Below are 23,261 nucleotides of genomic sequence, written 5' to 3'. Positions count from 1 at the left end.
ATAAAAACTGACACATTCATGGGAGGAATAGGCAGCCTATGCCAGAAGTGTCTAGCAGCAGGAATCACACCCACACAGAATTGCAACCAAAATCATAACTAAATAGAAGGACACCAGAAAGACACAGTTTTAAGGTAAACAGGGAAATGGTATCATAGAAACTGAGAAGAGAATTCTCTGGAAATAGACACGGTAATGAGAAGCCTGTTGTCAGTGAAGGGGCACTGTGCCTTCTGACACGCAATGCAATCTGTATTAGTAGTTGTTTCCTGTGTCGTTAGGACTTGGGATCCTGTAGCTTTATTTCTGGCCTGGACATCTTGCCTTTTTCCCCAGCCCATAGCTAGCATTAGTTTTCATATTAAGGTGAGCCATACAAGAAAAATTACTGCTAGGAATTAAGTGATTTCTCAGTACTGGCCCTAACTAATAGAAAAGTAAAGTTGAATGGCATTTGCAATACTGATGAAATTAATGAGTCCCTGTTGTTCTCTATAACACTACTTGTAAAGAGACAGCCTAAAACTTAAAAACATGTTCTCTGTCTCGAGAGCTCAGTTCAGTAAGTCACTGAGATTCTTTCTTCCTCCCTTCTTTGCCAGGGACTTGTCTTTTGTCTGCTGCACCCACATCCTCATAGAAGCTCACCGCTGAGTGTTTACACTGCAGCACTGCCACTCCTTTGCCACACGGCAGGCCTGTGTGTGAGTGTTGGTCAGTCCATATGCACCAAAATAAGGGCAGTTCTCATTATTATCTCCTAATATAATCTCCTAATCAAGGGTTATAGGTATTTAATAACGTTCCCCAAAAGGGAGCCTAAATCTTTGCTTATAACCCTTTTTGTTGTTGTCATTTCGGACCTGAATAAATTCCACACTGTTGACATCGAGTGTCACCCCATATCATTTCCATCACCACGGACCCATGGCCTTCAGAACATACTGTCTAGACCCTGGCTATTACTCTGACCTCATCCTTAGCCACTCTCTTCCATGTTCTGCTCCTTGAAGCTACAGCTGGATTCTTTGCTATTTCTTAAGCGTATCCAAAATACCCCCAGGTAATGGCCTACTTAGAGTTCCTTTGTCTAGTATGTGTTCTCTCCAGATGTTCACAAGACTCGCTCCCTTATTTCCTTCTCTTCGTTAAATGCCTTCTAATCTGTATTACCTTCCCTGATCACACTATATAAATTAGAAATCTGACATAGCACTTCACGTTCTGTTAACTTATCTTACTTTACTCAATAGCACTTATCACTATATCACAATATATATTTGTTTTCTTAACTATTCATCCTCCCCCAATAGAATGCAAACCACAATAGGGCAGAGACATTGTCTGTTCACAATTACATAGCCTCAGCACCTGGTACAGAGTGGGGACTGCATGTTGCAGGAGCTCAGTAAGCACGACAAAATGAATGAACCGCCATCTTGAGACAGGTCTCAAGCACATTTTCCATGTTCTATTTTCTATATAGGGATGAAGCTTGTCCAGATATACTCCTCCACAAAGGTTGTATATTAATCTCTTTTTATAAAAGTTTCATCTGTTATCTCAAGCACCAACTTATCAAGTGAAAATTATGCTTGGAATCCCTAAAGACTTAACAAGTCAATATCAAATGAACTCACATTTGTACTTTTAAATACTTCAATATATACATTAAACTCTCTTCGTTTTATGGATGGAAACATCATTTGTAATCCAAATCATTTTCTAAATTTACATCTTGAAAATAGATAGAAAGTTATGTAAAGTTTTGGTTTAAAATTTTCTATTGAAAAATAACTAATTTTCTTCCTCACAAAATATTTCATCAAAAGCAATTTTTCCATTATACTTTGGAATATTATGTAGCCCCAAATATTTGCACTTTTTTGTGGGAAACCAACATGAGCTCTGAGTTGACAACAATATCATCTTTCTTTTCAGTGGTATGAATAAAGGAGGGTAAAATAAATATATAAAGAAAATTCTTGGTCAAAAAAGGGGATTTTGATTACTCACTTCCAAAAAAGTTTTCCAAGATGAAGACATCTTGGAACAACTATATGTCTGCTGCCAGAACTTTCACAGTAGGAACCCCTCACCTCAGTTAGAAGCAGCCTGGCATTTGAACTTTCAGGCAAATCTGGATTTGCCTTGGGGACTCAGAGGATATTCAGGTTTAAAAATCTTACTCTGAGACATTTGATTATCACATTTAAACTAATTGTTTCCCCCCAAAGGACTTTATCCTTTAATTGTTTCATTTAAACCCATTTTGTTGTGTTTTCAAAATCAATGTAAGAACAGAGACAAACACCCCCTAGGGGCTAGAGAATGCAGCTCAGATAAATATTTCTATCCCAAGTAGAAATATTCTAAACGCAATCTCTCTTTTCCTCACTTAGCTATGACCTATCATCTATATCAGGTGTCAGCATTCCAATGTAATCACCTGAAGATTGATTAATCATTTAGGTTCTACAGGTAAAAGGAAAACACTGAGTAAAGGTAATATAGAGCCCGGATGATATTTTGGGACCTTGACGTGTCTTTTGAATTTAAGAAGTGATGCTGTCATATTTCTGTAGGAGACAGCATCTGGTATGCAAGATAAAATGTTGTTTCTGTAATATATCCCAACCCCAAAGAACCAGCTGATTAGAAGCCTGAATGCTTGTATGACAAGCTTAGGTATTTGCTTGCCTCTGTGAAAATTAAATTGTCATTGTGCCAAGGGTATACAGAAAATATCCATTAGCGATTGATGTCAGTATGTTTATGTAGAATTTGAATGGGGTCTTTATACAGATCCAAAGTGGCCATGTGGAAAGAAATGGAGATCAATTATACTCTTGGAATCCGAATTCTTAAAATAAGCATGAAGGCAAAAAGAGAGGAGATACTTCAGTTCTTATCTCGTTTCACCCCTGAAGCTCTGATGAGGGAAATTTCTCTTCCTTTATGAGAAGAATGATCATATTATTCACAGAGAGGTTGTAAAAAATAACTGAGATTTTTATGTGTGAAAATGCTCTGAATTACTAAGAGTTGATGACAATGTTAATCTAAATCTATAATACAGTAATAGTTTTGAAGAACTGATCATAACTTGAGGTTGAATTCAATACATTCTATACAACATTTCTTGTTAGCACATGTCTATAGAAATATACATTGAACCACCATATCTGTTAATTATCACTTCCAGATACCTATGTTCACAATAATGACAGGCTGTTTCCACTTATTTCCTCTTTTGAGTTGGTTTACTGGAAGTAATATCTTTCATGCTTTTTCAAGAAAGGGGATAGTGGAGATTGAAAATGGGCAGGATTATTATTAACATAACCAAAAGCTGAATGGTGAAAGAGATAAACATTTCCATAGACTGGAAAATGTTTCTATAAATTTCAAAAAAAAAAAAAACTACAAAAGGCTGATATTTTTCTTGTTGCATCTTTTATGTTAGTTGGAAGGTTGATGTACTGATTGTTAGAGGAATGGAGAAAACGACAACAATGATGTTGAAACCATTGTGTACCAGGTAGTATTTTGGCACATAGGAGCTTGGGATATATTCTCCTATTTATTCTTTATAACCATCCTATTAGATGTTGTAAAAGAAAAACAGTTTTCCGTCTGCTCTTTGTAGGAAAAAACCCAGTTCTTCCTTGCTATGTCTTTCTCTCCTGTGTGTCTCCTTTACTACTTACACAAAACATTTCACTTCTGGTCACCAAATGTGTAGGGTTTTTTCTCCCACACCAAGCAATTCTTTGCAACACCAGCTGGGCGTCCTACAATTTAACTTAATTCTGACACTATCTATCTGGAGATAGCATCAGATCCCATAGGTCAAGGGCTCAGTCTTACAAGACTACTCCCCAACCTCACCTTGACCACACTTCAGACACCTGTCGCAAGCCCAGGTTATCACCTGTGCTTCTTATAGACTGGCTATAGATGTAGGTTCCAACAACTCCCACCAAGGGTTTCAGATGATGGTCATAAGTCCAGGTTGTTACCTGGACTTCTGACCAAGTGGCTATAAATCAGAGGGTCCCCATGAGCCCCTTCTTCCTTTGGTTTGATCAATTTGCTAGAGTGGCTCACAAAACTCAGGAAACATTTTACTTACTAGATCACCAGTTTATTATAAAAGGATGTAACTCAGAAACAGCCAGATGGAAGAGATGCATAGGGCAAGGAATGGAGAAAGGGCTCAGAGCTTCCATACCCTCTCCAGGTGTACCATTCTCCCCGAATCTCCACATGTTCACCAAACCAGAAGCTCTCCAAACCCCATACTTTTGGGATTTTATGGAGGCTTCATCATGTAGGCATGATCGATTCCATTTTCAGCCCTTCTCCCCTCTCAAGAGAATGGGAGACAGGGCTGAAAATTCCAAGCTTCTCATTATGACTTGGTATTTCCTATGACCAGCCCTCATCCAGGAGCCCACCCAGAGTCGCCTCATTGGAACAAATGACACTTCCATCACCCAGGAAATTCCAAGGGTTTAGGATCTTGGTGCCATAAATGGAGCCAAAGACGAAAAATATATTTCTTATTATAAATCATGATATCACAGATGTGTAGTAGTATTTCTCCTTCACAAGAGAGAAACTAGAGCTGAGTATCTTTAACGTTTATGTTAGTATATGATAGAGTAGTGATTTAAACTCCATTTAGTTACTGAATCTCAGCTCTTTCTAGTATATGTCATGCATACTAGGCTGTGTGTGTGTATACACAAACATATTTATAGGCACTCCCTCTATTATTTTATTCTCATTCTATATTCTTATTCTACTTAAATTTGATTAAAACATTAAAGTTTATCATAATTTGCTTAAAATATATTAGTATATCATAAGTATTCACATATACACTAAAATATATAATATGTTTAAGAGTATAGAAGAAAAAGATATAAATCATTTTTTTACCATCAAATGATTTATAACATATTTTGGCAGATATATAAAAATAATAAAGACATAGTATGTATAGACCTGTGTATATTTAAATATTGAAATTTTTAGACTAAGGATAGTACAGTCTGAATGAAGGGATAGAGGTGGCTGTGGTTGTGAGACTAAAGTCAGCAAAGCAGTGTAACAAAAGCAAGGAGTATGGACTGCAGGGTCATAAGAGATATGGTTTTCCAAATCATAAGGAATAAAGAAATTATAACACCTACCAAGATCCTAAATCGCCTTCACCATTGGTGGGATCAATTGAGGAAGATCTATAAGCAGTGATATGATCGTAAATATTTAACAACTGGTTCACCAGGTGGAAAAAAAGAAAAAGAAAAAGCCTGTATTTCCACCATTTGCTAATTTCTGTGGTGTAAATTTCTGCAGCATGACCAATTTTAAGTTCCCAATTTTATGTCACCACATGTGGAAATGGGAAGAGGAGAAATTGCCTCTTGTGAGCCAGTTAAGGCTCCACTACGTCACTGACTAATAAGGCATAAATAGTAGGTGCTTCATTCAGTAAATGCTGACCCTTGAGTAAGACAATGCCATGAAAGATTCTGCTTACAAGATGGCTCCTGAACAGAGCTTCAAAGCAGGGAGGCCAGTCTTGAGGTTGTTGAAGTCTGAGAGGTAGGTCTGGATTAGGTTAGAAGCAGTGGAAATAGAGACTAGACAACAATGAATATTTTCTCCAAATGCTCTGTGAATCAAAATTTAAAAGTTGAACCCAAGATGAGAAGGAACTTGAGGAAATTACACAGATACCTCTAAATGTGTTAGGAAATTTGTAGTTTTCATTAAATGAAACACTTACTAGTTTAAATTATTATTATTAAGGGAACTGCAATATTTAATCAATGTTAGACATTTTAAATCAGACGGACCTGACATTTACTTAATTTTTTCAGTGAAACAGGATTTTGAAGATATAACCATAATTTAAAAATATTCAATTATTTTAATTAAAACAAAAATAATGCATCTTAATTCCTTAATTGTTGTTATGGTTGATCATATTTCTTGAGTCCTCAATTTCTGATGCCAGCCCACGATATACTTTATGAAGCTTTCCATACTTTTTTCTTTCACGTTCTACCTCATTCTACCTTTCTCAAACGCACTGGAAGAAAAAAAGCCTTAAAAAATAAAGTCCAAACTTGCAGAAATTTCTTGACAACCACAATGAACAAAAGGAAATACCTATGCTGATGTAAATATCTCCCATTTTTGTATCCTCAGTTTTTAACAAATAGTATGTGGGAAATAATTATGATAATTTTCGGCTATTGGCATAACAATATGAGAAATAATTTCATCAGATTAGTGTTACTCATATGTCCTAATTGAACAGTATTATTCTTAAAAAATATTCTGTTATGGGTAACTCTCATATATAATTGCAATGGAAGTCACTACATTGAATCATTGTCAATCTTCTATTCGAGGATATCACTTAATAAACCATTTATCAGAGTTTGACAATATGAACAACACATTAAGTGTTTATGTAAGAATAAAAATGTTTAATGATATAACTTTGGATCTAGTCAACCAACAATTATATTACTGGAAAGAAATCTGTAGCTATATTTGAAAAAGAAAACATTCCTGCCCACATTTTACAGAGCTTGTTTTTAAGCATTTACACTTTTTTTGATATATTACACTTTAAACCAAAATTTCTCATTCTTACACTCAGCTTCAAGGTACAATATTTGGAAAGGTTAGTAAAATTCCATTAAGTCAATTTGGGTTATCTAAGGGTGAACTTTAAGAAATTGTTCAGACAGTTTTAATACACTTGAAGAGTTGAAACTCGTTTTGTTTTTAAAGTTCACACTTGGCATATATTTAGTCTTCACTGAAGAATTGATGCCACAACTTCTTAGGACAAGTGGAAGCACTTTAAGAGAAGATTGAAAATCTCTGTGTCTTCTGTCTGATCCCTAAGTTACGGAAGACTGACCGCAACCCAGGTGAGACTGAGAGGAAGCGATATTTTATTTCTGGCCTATTAATATCCTTATGCCTTTCTGTCTCTCCTCATATACTTTCTCTTATATTCATTTACTCTGGGCTACCCTGCTGGCAGTCAGAAATATGATAATGGATACAAGCATTTTCAAATGAGAGAAAAATATTTTTTAAAGACAAACAGAGTTATCCCTTAATAAGCTTTAAATTGCCATGTTTTTGTTTATTTTTACTCCCTACCTACTCATGGAACGATCTTACATGTACAAGATCAAAAATAATCAAAATTATCAAAAATAATTTGAGTAAAAGAAGTGACTTAACTAAAAAAGCAAGAAGGAAAGAGATAGTCAAGAGCCAGTCGGGGTAAAAAGTGTCTTTAATTCCTTACTTCAGACATAGCGTAAAACACAGTGTTTTATATTTCCAGAAATAATAACATTATAGCACTACAAACCAAAGATGTAGTCTAAAATGTATGTTAAAGCTGAAAAAAGCACACTAAACTATAGAACCCAGAATACCAATTTAATTTTATTGAATGAAAAATATTTGAAACAGAATACAACCATATATTTTCTAAAGCTTTTGAACCATAACAAAACTTGAATACGAAATGGCATGTTTTTTTAAAAATTGGCAAATCGAACCTGGTAATGTATGAAAATAATTATACACTATGCACAAGTGGGATTCATTCCATGTATGTAAGTCTCGCTCAACATTCAAAAATCCATCAATTAATCCATTATATCAACAGGCTAACGAAGAAAAATCTCACAGACATATCAATAGATATAGAGCAAGCATTTGATAAAAGCCAACACCCATTCATGACAAAAACTTGCAGTAATTTAGGAATAGTGGGGAACTAACTTAACCTGGTAAAGAGCATCTAATAAAAACCTACAGCTAAAGTTATACTTATTAGTGAAAAACTAAATACTTTCCTCCTAAGATCAAGACTAATTCAAGGATATGTGCTCTCACCATTCTTATTCAAAATAGTCCTGAAATTTCTAAACAGTACAATAAGCCCAGAAAAAGAAATAAAAGGCATATTGATCAGAAAGAAATAAAAATTGTATCTATTTTAAGATGACATTATTGCCTACATAGAAAATCTCAAGAAATCTACAAAAAACAAAAACAAACGTCTCTCAGAACTAATACATAAGTGCATCAAAGTTACAGTATAAAAGATCAACACACAAAAATCAATCAAATTTTTATATATTAACAACAAGCACATGGAAACCCAAATTAAAAAAAAATTTCATTTATAATTGTTCCAAAGATTATTAAATACCTTGGTATAATTCTAACAAAATATATATGGGATTTATATCCTGAAAATGATAAAATACAATGAAAGAGATCAAGGAAAACCTAAATTGATCAAGAAACATAACATTTTCATGGATTGGAAGATAAATATTGTAAATATGCCAATTCTACCTAAGTTGATCCATAGATTTAATGCAATTCCTATCAAAATTCCATCAAGATTTTTTTGTATAATTAGATAAACATATTCTAAACAATAACAGAAAAGCAAAAGAACCTAAAATAGCTAAAACTATCTTAGAAAAAGAGAGTAAAGTGGAATGAATCACTTTATCCAATATTAAGGCTTAAAATATAGTAATTAAGACAACATGGTAATGGCAAAGGCATAGATACATAGATCAGTGGAAAAGAATAAAATACCCAGATATACACTCACAAAAATATTACCAATCATCTTTTGACAAAAGTGCAAAAACAACTCAATGGAGAAATGATAATCTTTTCAACAACTCATACTTGAGGATTTGAATATTCGTAGCCAAAGTACTGATTCTCAACCTAAATCTCACAACTTTTACAAACATTGACAAAAAATATATCATAGATTTAAAAGTAAAAGGTAAAATTATAAAAATTTTAGAAAAAATATATGGGAGAAAATCTTCAGGGTCAATGGCTAGGGAAAGAGTTCTCAGACTTGACAACAAAAGCACAATCCATAAAAGAAAAAATTGATAAATTGTACTTCCTCAAAATTAAAAATTTTGCTTTGTGATAAGCCCTGATAAGATGATGAAAAGACAAGGTACAGACCAGGAGGAAATGTTTGCAAATCATATATACAAAAAAGGACTAGTATTCAGAATATGTAAATAACCCCCAACAGCAAACAATTCAATTATAAAATGGGTAGAAGTCATAAACATACATTTCACTGAAGAGGATATACAGATGGTCTATAAGCACATAAAAGATGTTCAGCATCGTTAACCACAAGAAAATATAAATAAAAAACAATAATATACCAATACACTCCTATAAAAATGGATAAACATTTAAAAAATAGTGAAAACTAAATATAAGAAAGGTGCAGAGAAACTGGATCACTCATATATCGTTGGAGGGAATGTAACATGGCATAGCCACTCTGAAAAAGAGTTTGGTGAGGATGGCAGAATTAGATGTTCCTTGTCATACTCCCTCTCAACAATAATCTGGCATCTGGCCACAGACAAAAGTGACTTTGTGGTAACTATGGGATCCAGTACCACATGTTAAGGGAACTGGAGTCTCGTCCACCCTCAAGTTGAGTATTAGACATACAGACCTTGTTCCCAGCTATGGACCCTGCAGTGGCCCATGAAATGGCTTCAGTTCATCCCAGTTGTAGCCCAGGAGCCCTTGGAGAATGATGCCTTAGATAATCACCCACAGATGAGAGAGTCTTTCTAGAATTCCAGGAGTCCAGCAGAGAAGACAGGCAGAGAAGCACACTATTGAAGCAAAAACATAAGAGTCTGGATGCATAGGAGAGAGTAAGAGAAGCAGTTTGACTTTACTCATGCCACCCCTCCCCCAAGGTGGCACAGCTCAGTAACAAGTGAAACATTCTCAGCCCATGATTTCTCCCATGGGGGAACGTTAGAGCATGTGAGTGAGCAGGTGGTTTCCACAGCTGTGCAGGATGCACCAGATAGACTCATTTCTCTCTCACCTTATCTAGAGTACTGAGTCATGTGCTACACAACTGGGGAGCAGAAGAGGCTGGGAGACAACAGATAGGACTCTCAGAGTGCGTTAGAGGGATGCAGATCCTACCAACATGTCAAAGACTTGATCAAGAAGCCTGTCCATGAGCTGCTGGGACATCTTGCCTACAGATCCCTCCAAATGACCTATGGGTACCCCCAGGACTCCATGCACCTCAGCCACACACACACCCCTACTGTGTGGCAGGCTCCCTGTGTGTGCTCCTGATGGCAGCGAGAGTGAGCTTTGGTAGATGGCTAATGGACCTGCTCAGAAAGCTGGCCAGAATCTGTGGCCAGGGAGAGACACAAGTTGAGCTTTAACACTGTCCTTGGTAAAGCAAAAGGGAGCTAACAGCGCTCAGCTTGGTGTGCTGAGGATCAAGAGAAGGCATATAGGCTTAAGAACTCTACCACAAGAGGGAGCAAGAAATGTGGAGCAGGTGTATCCATAGAAGATCTAAGAAAGCCTCAGAAATCCTAGCAGGGTGACAGAAGGTTTTTATTCCCCAAATCAGTCAGGAAAGACTAGAGGAGGGGACTGCTACTTCACATGCAAAGACAACAATGGAAGTCTTCAAGGAATATGAAAAATCAAGGAAACATGACACCACAAAAAGATCACAATAGTCTTCCAGTAACTGACCCCAAAGACACAGGGTTCTCCTATTTACCTGATAAAGAATTCAAAATAGCTGTTTTGAGGAAGCTTAGTGAGCTACAAGAAAACACAGAGAGGCAATTCAACAAAATCAGGAAAATAAGACACACACAAAAAAAGATGTTTAACAAAGAGATAGAAATTATAAAATAGAACCAAGCAGAAATTCTGGAGCTGAAGAATACAGTGAATGAAATGAAAAATATAATAACGTGAGCAATGGACTCGATCAAGCAGAAGAAAGAGTCTGTAAATTAAATGAGAGGACCTTTGAAATTATCCATCTGGAGGAGAACAAAGAAGAAAGAACAAAAATGAATAAAGAAAGCCTACACAATCTATGAAATAGTATCAAAAGAAACAATCTGAGAATTATTGGAGTCTCAGAAGGAGAAGAAAGGGAGATGGGTCAGACAGCTTATTTAAAGAAATAGTGGATTAGAACTTCCAGAATCTGAGGAAATGTTTAGATATCCAAGTTCATGTAGCTCATAGGCCCCCAAACAAACTCAGCTTAAAGAGATCTTCTCCAAGAGACATTAAACTAGAACTGTCAAAAAACAAAGAAAAAGAGAATATTAAAAGCAACAAGAGAAAAGAAGCTTGCAACATTAAAGAGAACCCCCAATAAGTCTATCAGCACATTTCTAAGCAGAAACCTTGTAGGTAGGGAGAGAGTAGGATAATATATTCAAAGTGCCAAAATAAAAAACACTGCCAACCAATAATACTCTACCTGGCAAGTATGTCCCTCAGAAATGAAGGAGAGATAAAGTCTTTCCCAGACAGAAAAAATGGAAGGATTTCATCACCAATAGACCTGCCTTAAAAGAAATGCTGTAAGGAGTTCTTCAAGACAAAACGAAAAAATACTAATTAGTAACATGAAAACATATGAAAATTTATAACACATTGGTAAAGGTAAGTATACAGGAAATTCGGAATACTCCAATATTGTAATATGGTGATGTATTAGCTAACTAACTCTAGTATAAAGGTTAAAGGACAAAAGTATAAAAACGACTAAAGCTACAATAACTTGCTAATGAATGCACAATATAAAAAGATAAATTATGATGTCAAAAACAGAAAAGAGGGAGCAGCAAAAGGATAGAGCTTTTGTACACAAAAGAAGTTAAATTGTTATCAGTGTAAAACAGGCTATTATAGGTAGAAGAAATTTTACATAAGTAAAATTTCATGGAAACCATAAAGCAAAAACCTAGACACACAAAAGATAAAGAGAAGGGAATCAAAGCTAAGGACTACAGAAAAGCATCGATACACAAAGAAACACAGCCAAGACTGGAAAAAGGGAAGTTCAAAACAGCCAGAAATGATTAACAAGATGGCATTAGCAAGTCTTTACCTATCAATAAATAATCTAATTGTTAATGGATTAAATTCTCCAATCAAGAGGCAAATAGTAACTTGATGGATTAAAAAAAAAAGACCCAACTATATGCTGACTACAAGAACTTCAGCTTTAGGGACACACATAAGTTAAAAGAGAAGGGATAGAAAAACATATTCCATACAAGTGGAGACCAAAAGAGAACAGAGTAGCTATACTTATATCAGGCAAAATAAACTTTTAGTCTCTTTACGAAAACTGTAAAGAGATAAAGAAAGTCATTATATAATGATGAAGGGGTCAATTCATCAAAAGGATATAACAATAATAAATATATATGCACCCAACATTGGAGGACCTAAATATATTAAGCAAACTAGTAGATTTGAAGAGAGAAACAGACAACAATACAATAATAGTAGGGGACTTAATACCCCACTTTCAACAATGGGTATATCATCCAGACAGAAAATCAATTAGAAAATGTTGAACATGATTACACTTTAGACCAAATGCACGTAACAGATGTATACAGAACATTCCGTTCAACAGCAGTAGAACACACATTCTTCTCAAGCACACATGGAACATTCTCCAGGATAGATCATATAGTAGGCCACAAAACAAGCCTTAGCAATTGTAAGAAGGTTGAAACCATACCAAGTTTTTTTTGTGACTATAATTTTATAATACCCTGATACCAAAGCTAGATATCAACAACAGGAGGAAAACTGGAAAATTCACAAATATGTGGAAATTAAACAACACACTCCTGAACAACCAATGAATCAAAGAAGAAATAAAAACAAAAGTGAAAAAAATATTGAGACAAACAAAAATGTAAATAAAACATACTAAAAGTTATGGGATGCAGCAAAAACAGTTCTAAGAGGGAAGTTCATAGTGATAAAAAGAAGAAGCCCTTATAAAGAAATAAGAAAGATCTTAAACAGCCTAAACAATCTTTACACTTCAAGGAACTAGGAAAAGAACAACAAAAGAAGCCACAATTTAGTAGAAGGAAGGAAATAACAAAGATCACAGCAGAAATAAATGAAATAGAGACTAAAATGACAACAGAAAGGATCAATGAAACTAAGAGCTGATTTTTTGATAAGATAAGCAAAATAGACAAATGTTTAGCTAGATTCACCAAGAAAAAAAGAGAAAGTACTCAAACAAACAAAATTAGAAATGAAAGAGCAAACATTACAATTGCACCACAGAAATGCAGAGGATCAGAAGAGACTACTATAAACAATTACACACCAACAAATTGAATAACCTGGATGAAAAGGATAAATTCCTAGAAATATACAACCTACCAAGACTAACTCAAAGAAATAGGAAATCTGAACAGATCGATAATGAGTAATGAAATTTAATCAGTAATCAAAAAACTGCCAACAAAGAAAAGCCCAGGACCAGATAGTTTCCTTGGTCAATTCTACCAAATGTTTAAAGAATTAATGCCAATCCTTCTCAAACTCTTTCAAAAAACTGAAGAGGTGGAAATACTCCCAAACTCATTTTATGAGTCCAGCATTACCCTAATACCAAAGCTAGATAAAGACACTGTAGTAAAAGAAAGCTAGAGGCCAATATCTTTGATGAAGATAGATACAAAAATCCTCAACAAAATGTTAGCCAACCAATTTCAACAGCACCTTAAAAGGATCATACAAGTGATATTTATTCCTGCATTGCAAAGATGGTTTGATGTTCACAAGTCAGTCAATATGATACATTACGTTAGTAGAATTAAAGATAAAAATGGTACAATCATCTCAATAGATGCAGAAAAAGCATTTGACAAAATACAACAGCCTTTTATGATACAAACTCCTAACAAATTAGGTATAAAAGGAGTGTTTTTTGTTGTTAGTCCCATCGTGTTGATTTTGACTCCTAGCGACTGTGTACAGCAAAGCAGAATCCTGCACGGTCTTTTTGCAGTGCTCTGCTGCTATTCATAGGGTTTTCACGGCCAAGTTTTTCAGAAGTGGGTGGCTCCATTGGAACCTGTCCACCATGGGTGACCCTGCTGGTGTTTGAAATACCGGTGGCATAGCTTTCAGCATCACAGCAACATGCAGCTGCCACAGTATGACAACCGACAGACTGATGGTGTGGTTCCCTGACCAGCAAATGAACCCAGGCGGCAGTGGTGAGAGCAGTGAATCTTAACCACTAGACCACCAATAGGAGGAACGTACTTCAACAAAATAAAGGCCATTTTTGACAAGCCACAGCTAACATTATACTCAGTGGTGAAACTTTCTAAGATCAGGAATAAGACAGGGTGCCAAGTCTCACCAGTCCTATTCGACATAGTAGTGGAAGTCCTAGCCAAGCAATTAGGCAAGAAAAAGAAACAAAAGGCATACAAATCAGAAAAGAAGTAAAAGTGTCTCTGTTTGCAGATGATATGATCTTATATATGGAAAATCATAAAGACTCCACCAAAAAACTGTTAGAACTGATCAGCAAATTCAGCACAGTTGCAGAATACAAAATCAATACGCAGAAATCAGTTGCATGTCTATACACTAACAATGTAATATCTGAAAAAGAAATAAAGAAAACAATTTCATTCACAATAGTATCAAAAACGATAAAACACTTAGGAATAAATTTAACCAAGGAAGTGAAAGATCTGTACACTGAAAACTATAAGAATTTAATGAAAGAAATTGAAGAAGAAACAAGTAAATGGAAAGTTATCCTGTGTTCATGGATTGGAAGGATTAACATTGTTAAAATGCCCATACTATCCAAAATAATCTATAGATTCAATGCAGTCTCTATCAAAATTACAGTGACATTTTTCACAGAAATAAAAACAAAGAATCATAAAATTCATATGGAACCACAAAATACACTGAATATTTAAAGCAATCCTGAGAAAGTAGAGCCAAGCTGGAGGCATCACAATTCCTGATTTAAAACTATGCTACAAAGCTATAGCAATTAAAACAATATGTTACTGTCATAAAAATAGACACAGAAACCAACGTAACAGAATCAAGATCCTAGAAATATACCCTCCCTCACATGGTCCACTATTATTTGACAAAGGAGCCAGGAATAAACAGTAATAAATAAAACAGTAATAAATAAAAAATAGTCTCTTCAATAAATATTATTGAGAAAACTGCATATCCACATGCAAAAGAGTGAAATTGGACCCTTATCTTATACCACTTACTAAAATTAACTTGAAATGGATTAAAGACTTAAACACAAGATATGAAACTGTAAAAATCCTATAAGAAAAGACAGGAAAAAATTTCTTGACTTCTTTGGTCTTGTCAATGATTTTTTGGATATGACAGCAAAAGCATATGCAATAAAAGTGAAAATAAATAAGTGAAACTACATCAAACTAAAAAGCTTCTGCACAGCAAAAGAAACAATCAACAAAATGAAAAGGCATCCTATAGAACAGGAGAAAATATTTATAAACTGTCTATCTGATAAGGGGCCAATATCCAAAATATATAAAGAATTCATATAACTCAGAGTAAAACAATAAACAATCTAATTTAAAAATGTCCAAAAAGACATTTTATTGAAGAAGACATACAAATGGCCAACAAGCACATGAAAAGGTGCTCAACATCACTAATCAAGAGGGAAATACAAATCAAAACCACAATGAGAGAGTGCCTCACACCTGTTAGGATGACTATTCTATTATCAAAAAGACAAGAGATCACTAGTGTTTAGGATGTGGAGCAAAGGGAGCTCTTGTGCACTGTTGGTAGAAATGTAAATTAGTACAACCACTATTGAAAACAGTATGGAGGGTCCTCAAAAAATTAAACACATAACTACCAAATGATCCAACAATTCCACTTCTGGGTATATATCCAAAGAAAATGAAATCAGGATCTCAAAGAGATATATGTTCACTACAGTATTATTCACAATAGCCCATATAAGTGTCTGTCAGTGGGTGAATGGATAAAGAAGATGTGTATATATAGATATACACACATAATAAATATATACATATACACACAATGGAATATTATTTAGCCATGAGAAAAAAGGAAATCCTGCCATTTTTGACAACATGGATGAACCTTGAGTGCATTATGATAAGGGAAATAGAGAAAGATAAACACTGTATGATATCACTTATATGTGGAGTCTAAAAAAGCTGAACTCACAGAAGTAGAGACTAGAATGGTGGTTACCAGGGGCTGAGTGGAGGAGAAACTGGGGACACATTGGTCAAATGGTACAAGCTTCTGGTTAGAAGATGAATAAGTTCTGGGGATCTAATGTACAGAATAGTAGCTATAGTTAACAATACTGTATCATATACTTGAAAGTTGCTAAGAGAGTAAATCTTAACTGTTCTCACCACAGGAAAGAAATGGTAATTATTTGAGGTGATGAAGGTGTTAACTAACTGTCATGGTGATTATTTTGCAGTATATGTGTATCAAATCATCACATTGTAAACCTTAAACTTAAACAATGTTGTTATGGGGCCGGCCCAGTGGCGTAGCCATTAAGTGCGCGCTCTGATTTGGTGGGCGAGGGTTCACAGGTTCGGATCCCGAGTGTGCACTGAGGCACTGCTTGTCAAGCCATGCTGTGGTGGCGTCCCATATAAAGTAGAGGAAAATGGGCGCAGACGTTAGCCCAGGGCCAATCTTCCTCAGGAAAATGAGGAGGATTGGCATTGGATGTTAGCTCAGGGCTGATCTTCCTCACAAATAAAACAAAAAACAAAAACTTACACAATGTTGTATGTCAAGTATAATTTAATAAAGCTGGAAAAAAACAAAATAAAAATGTTTGGCAGTTTCTTATATTAATAAATACATAATTACTATACTATACAGCAATTACACTCTTAGGAATTTATCCCAGAGAAAGGAAAACTCTTGTCTACACAAAAACCTGTACACAATATTCATAACAGCTTTATTCATAGTAGTCAGAAACTGGAAACAACCTAGATGTCCTTTAATGAATGAATGGTTAAATAAATTGCGTTACATTCATACCATAGAATACTACTCAGCAATAACAAGGGATGTACTATGATACAGGCAACAACCAGAATATAACTTAAAGGAATTATACTGTGGGGGAAAAAAAATATACCCCCAAATTGCATACTGTATGTTTCCATTTATATTACATTCCTGAAATGACAAAATTGTACAGATGGAGAAGAGGTTAACGGCTGCCAGAGTTGTGCTGGAGGTGGGGCCATAAAGGTGGGAGTGGGTGAGTGTGGTTATACAAGGCCAGCAAGAAGGATCTTTGTGGTCATGGAACTATTCAGTATTTGACTGTGGTTGTAACTAAACGAATTTACACAAATGATAAAAAATTGCATAGATTAAACACATATAAACATACACAAACAATTACATATAAAATCGGTGAAATCAGTATAAGATTGGAGGATCATATTGATGTCAATATCCTGGTTCTGCTAATTATCTAAAGTTTTGTAAGATGTGCCATCAGAGAAAACGGAACGAAGCGTACGTGGGATCTCTCTATATTATTTCTTGCAAAAGGGGCTGGCCCCGTGGCTTAGCGGTTAAGCGCGTGTGCTCTGCTGCTGGCGGCCCGGGTTCGGAACCCCGGGCGCACACCAACGCACCACTTCTCCGGCCATGCTGAGGCCGCGTCCCACATACAGCAACTAGAAGGATGTGCAACTATGACATACAACTATCTACTGGGGCTTTGGGGGAAAAAATAAATAAAAAAAAAAAATTAAAAAAAAGAATGTAAACCTACACTGATCTCAAATTAAAATTTTAAATAAAAAATAAAGAATATAGTGTATTAACTACCTATGTTTAACAGCATAATACAAAGTGGATTCTCAGTGTTTATAAATACAGAAGAGATGGGAAATTAGTGACTAACCCAAGAAATCAAGAATTTAATTGCTATAAGAATTTCCAGTGTCTGATATCCAGTGGTCTTTAGATCTGAAGATCTCGGGGCAGAAGAAAGAGTAAACATGCACACATATTCCATTGAGAAAAAACTCCATGGAAGAAAAATCTAGAATGCTGAAGTCACAACTTCTTTATCTGGGTGCACTGTGGTGTAAGCTAGATTTATATTAGAAAGACTGGCCTACATTCCGTGTCTTTTCTTGTGCATAGGGTAGCTGACATCATATGACAGAGGCTAAAGGAGAATTAGAGCTGATATTTCAGTTAGAGGTTGGAATGTTCATAGCTTGTACTGCAGGTAAGTCACGAGATTCAGAGATGAGAACAAAAAGAAGATTTGAAATTCTGTCACAGAGGCAAAATGTGCTAATATAGATCTGGATTCTATATTCTAACACATGATTTATCTGCTTTGTCCAGAGTATATGATGCAGCCTTCCCAACGTACAGTTCTCTAACTTTAGAACAGTTGATTAGTTTCATGTCATGAATAAAGCCATGATAAGTTTCTGCTGAAGCTTTCCTTCCGTTCATGTTAGTCTAGGTCCACACACAGTGACCCTCTGTAGAAGGAAGATTCTAGTACAGAGCTGCCATCAGAAGCTGGAAATAAACATTCTTGTTCTTTCCATTTATAAGGTAAAATAAATATTCCTCAGAGACTGTTACTCCATACAAATATTCCCCAGTGCCCATTACCCCATAAATCAGTTTCTTATGAGATGTATTAATTTAATTATAATATTTTACAACAAATTCAGAAAAACAAAACAAAGCAGTGATTTAATTGCAAGGCAATTTCTGTAACGTGAATTCGAAGATTGCTGTAAACATTTGATGGCTTTCAAACTCTTCCAGTCACATAACAATTTATTTATTGAGCAAACATGGATTGAGTTCATTTTAGGTTAACCTCAGGAAATGCCTGACATTCTTTTATTTTTTTGACGGATAGAAATTGCAATCGCCTCTTGTTCAAACTAATGGAATGTGCTAGACACTCTGCTAAGTAATGGGGGCGCTAAGCCAGAAAATCAAACTCTTTCCTCCTGAAACTCACAGTTTAGAGGGGAGGTAGAAATGTAAATAAGTCTTAGTAACTACTGCTGACTTCTTTATTACTGTTAGAGTTGGGAAGACCAAACAGGACCTGGAGATAATGAGCTTTTCATTCAAATACCAGATTTCAAAATCCACTCTCTTATAATTATTTTTCAATACTTTTATACAGAGAAACTTGTCAATTAATAGTACTTCCTCAGGAGACCGTGTTGTATTGACTACAGCGTAGTTCAAAGAGACATGTGTCCCTCACCATTCTTTCCCTTCTCGGTAAGCAGACCCACCTTCATCCTGCATTGCTGGGGCCAATACGTGGGGTTATCCTTGGTTCTTCCTTTTTCTGTCATACCCCAAGTCATCCCATCCTATAAAATCTACCATCAAAATGTATTCTGGATACAATATCTCACCTCCTCCATTAGCACCATATTAACTCAAGCCACCAAAACTTTTACATGGATTATTGCAATAGCCTTCTAGTTCATCTCCATGTCCCCGCTTTTGCAATTCTGCCGTCTATGCTTCATATGACACCCAGAGTAATAATACCACTTCCTTGTTTCTCAACAATCCAATCGCTTCCTACAAAACCTAGAACAAAGACCCAAGAGTTACCAGGCCCATTTAATGCCCCCTCCCTCTTGTTCCCTGCACTCCAGCATTCCTGGCTTCCTTGTTTCTTCTAAAACACAATGGTGACTTTCCATCTCAGGGATGTTACAAATATTGTTCCCTCTGCTTGGATTATTCTCCCAGAAATGTTTTTACACAGTCGCTCACTTCATTTAGGTTTCTTTTCAGATGTCATCCCCTCAGAGAATCTTCTGAGACCCTTCTACCTAACTAGCACCTTTCTGTTTGATAATCGCACTAGGGTTGCCGGATGAAAGAGGATGCCTAGTTTAATTTGAAGTTTAGATAAGTAATGAACTTTTTTTAGCATAAGTATGTCTAAAACATTTTATGATGGATTTGTAATGCATGGGACCTACTTATATTAAAAAATCATGCCTTTATCTGAAATTCAAATTTAACTGGATATCCTGTATCTTTACTGGCTAAATCTGGCATCCCTATTTATTAAACTCTCTTTTTTCTCATAGAACTTCACTCTACATGACATTATATTTCAAATTTGTTTATTTGTTTAAGGTGTGTTTCTTCTACTAGACTGTAAGATCCGTGGGAGTAGGCAGTTGGTTTGTTTTGTGCAAAGGTAAATGATCAGAACCTAGAGCAGGAGCTATTGCATAGAAGATGCTCAGTAAATATTTGTTCAGGCAAGGGAGAAACCATTATGTGCTACTTGCATTACTTGTATATATATACACATATGTATGAAAAATGAATACCTGCGTATGTTTCACATTCTCAATAAATATCTAGAAGATCAAACCACAAAGAGTATTTCTTATAGCACAGACTTGGCAGTTTTACAAATGATATACAGAGCCTATGGAAATTGAAACATGAGAAAATGTAATTGCAAAAGACATTAAAAATCAAGCAAGTTAGGACAGGTTAGGCAACAGTTTTAAAAGTTCATTTTACATGAAATTATCTTCCCTAGCAGATGAAGATATTGAAGCAATATTACCTGTGATTGAAGATGTTCAGAAGGCTAATGCTGAGAAAACCCGGCTTCATCAAAAAGTAACCCTTTCTACAATTTGCAAAAGGGATTACAATTTTGATCGCTTTTTCCAAAGTCCCATATTTTCTATAAGGCCATAATCTCACCTATCTAGGTTTTGATAGTCAACATACTGTCCAAGTATGTACTGCCTGCGTGGGTGACTCTGCTTGGTAAGCACAAATGAAGTCCTGGCAGCTGGTACAGGGCCTCACACGTGCTGGCCACATTCAGGTAAAGTGACCAGTGGAAGTGGTGATGGGTCCTGAAGGCTGAGAGAAGATGGGAAATATAAGAAGCACATCTGGATTGAATCTATTCATTAGTCCATGTCATTGGTATAGGAAAACAGATGCCAAGAGGCCTCAAAGAGTTGATTTACCTTCCCTCAGGCTCTGATATTATTTTAATACAAAAAGAAATTTCAAAGGATTAACTTTGAAATGAACTTTGAATAATGTTTGAATTTCAAAGTGATTTAAAAATAGTCCTCACAATGATAATAATACTGGATGATTTTCCACCTCTTTCTTTCACTAAAATACCTGATGTATTCATGTACATAGCCTAACGTGACTTGCGAGAGAGGAGTACTGCAAGTACAAAATTATAAATGTATCAAAAATTAAATAAACTGGGAAGCTGGAACCCAGCTTTAAATGGCTGATGGCCTGTCCTCAGCGAATGCCATCTCTTCTGTATAGGGCCCAAAACTGACAACACATGTTTGAAGATATCTTTTCTTATAAGTTTACGGTTTTTAAGGCATTTGTTCCTAACTCTGAAGGCTCAGAGCTGTAGGTGTTGGTCAATTATAACTGGCCAACATAGCATTTTACTCACTAGAAGATAGAAATCAATATTTGTACTTATCCTCTGAGGAAGTTTAATCTTCAATTTTTAATTTCTAAACCTTTGTGAAATTCGAGTTAATCCAATGTGTTGAAATGTTTGCTTTTACAAGCAAGGCTGTTTTATTGGTCATTGCTCTTATTTCTTTCCTGAAGTTTTAGCAAACAAAAGAACTCAAATCATTGATTTTTTTCTAACTCCTGGCATTTTAACAGGCGCTACTTGCAAGTTGATAATACAGTAAATTCTTTTTAAAAGATTTTTCTTTATGTTATATTCCTCTAAATATTTTTTCAATGAACAAAGCTTGATTTTTACAAATTAAATAAAAAAAAATGAACTCAGAAGAGAAGAGTGAAAATACATTGGAGAGATGATATAAAGTATAAGTAACACAAAAAAGATAGGAATGATCGATATAAGAAAAACAGATAAAGTAGATACATAAATTACCTATGTAAAATTTATTATTAAGATCTGGTTTTCTAAATCATTCACTAACAAACTTATTAACATTCAGTTAAAAATGACACCAAACCAATTTAAAATTTTAGTCACTTGAAATATATTATTATTCTTCTTCAAACCGTGTGTATAAATGAACAATTGCTTATTAAAACACTAACATCAAAAATCTAGAACAGTTGAATGTTTTTAACAATTGATGATTGGCAAATTCTGCATTCAGTGTATACTGTGAATTGATGATGTAGTTTCCATTGTTTTAGCAAAATTAGTGTCAAAAGCAGATTTATAAAATACCATACTTCCTCAATACGTAAATTGGAAGCATAAAACATTATCTATATGTTGCTAACTTTTTTTTCCAAGAAAGTTTAGAAAATCTTTTTTTTTAATTTGACTCCATTACCTGCTGAGTTATAATTAACACAACAGTAGAAAAAATATTTGAATGATTTGTACTTTAATTAATCTATATTAGTTATAAGATCACTTGTGTAAAATCAGAGCCCATTAACAATTTTATAAAGCTTGATAATTGACAAAATGCTTTCATATGTATGATTCTCCAACATTATCTATTACAGTCATGCGCTGCGTAACGAAGTTCCGGTCAATGATGGACCACATATGCAATGGTCATCCCACTCAGTGACACCAAGAGCAACTTCCAGTCCTGCAGGCTCCATTCATGGTAAGTGCCCTATACAGGTGGAGGGCACCACTTTCTACCTTTTATACTATATTTTTACTGTACCTTTTCTATGTTTAGATATGTTAATATTCAAAAATACTTACCATTGTGTTACAATTGCCTACAGTATTCAGTACAACAACATGCTGCACAGGTTTGTAGCCTTGGAGCAATAGGCTATACCATAGAGACTGGGTGTGTAGTAGATACCATCTACTACATAGATGTTCGTACAACTATAAAATTACCTAACAATGCATTTCTCAGAAGGTATCCTCATTGTTAAGTGACACACGACTGAATATTCCATGTTTGTTTTGCAGTATTCAGTTGCTGACTTTATTGCAGTACTAAATTTTCAGAGGTTTTAGGTCTATTTCTGAACTTTCTTTTTCTCTTGTACTGGTCTGTGAACCTACCTACTCAAAAACCAATACTATACTGTTGTATTTATTAAAGCTTTTTACTATATTTCTATGTGAAGTGCACCTTTGGTTTACTCATTTACACATTGTCAGAGGATTTATTTTTTCCACCCAGATCTCAGGCAGAGATATAAAACTTTCCTCTTCTTTTACACGTATACATGGGGAGAATTATTTC

Source organism: Diceros bicornis, chromosome 14, assembly GCF_020826845.1.
Source record: "Diceros bicornis minor isolate mBicDic1 chromosome 14, mDicBic1.mat.cur, whole genome shotgun sequence".
Taxonomy (NCBI): Eukaryota; Metazoa; Chordata; class Mammalia; order Perissodactyla; family Rhinocerotidae; genus Diceros; species Diceros bicornis.
The sequence above is the reverse complement of the archived record's forward strand: the minus strand, read 5'-3'. Positions refer to the sequence as shown.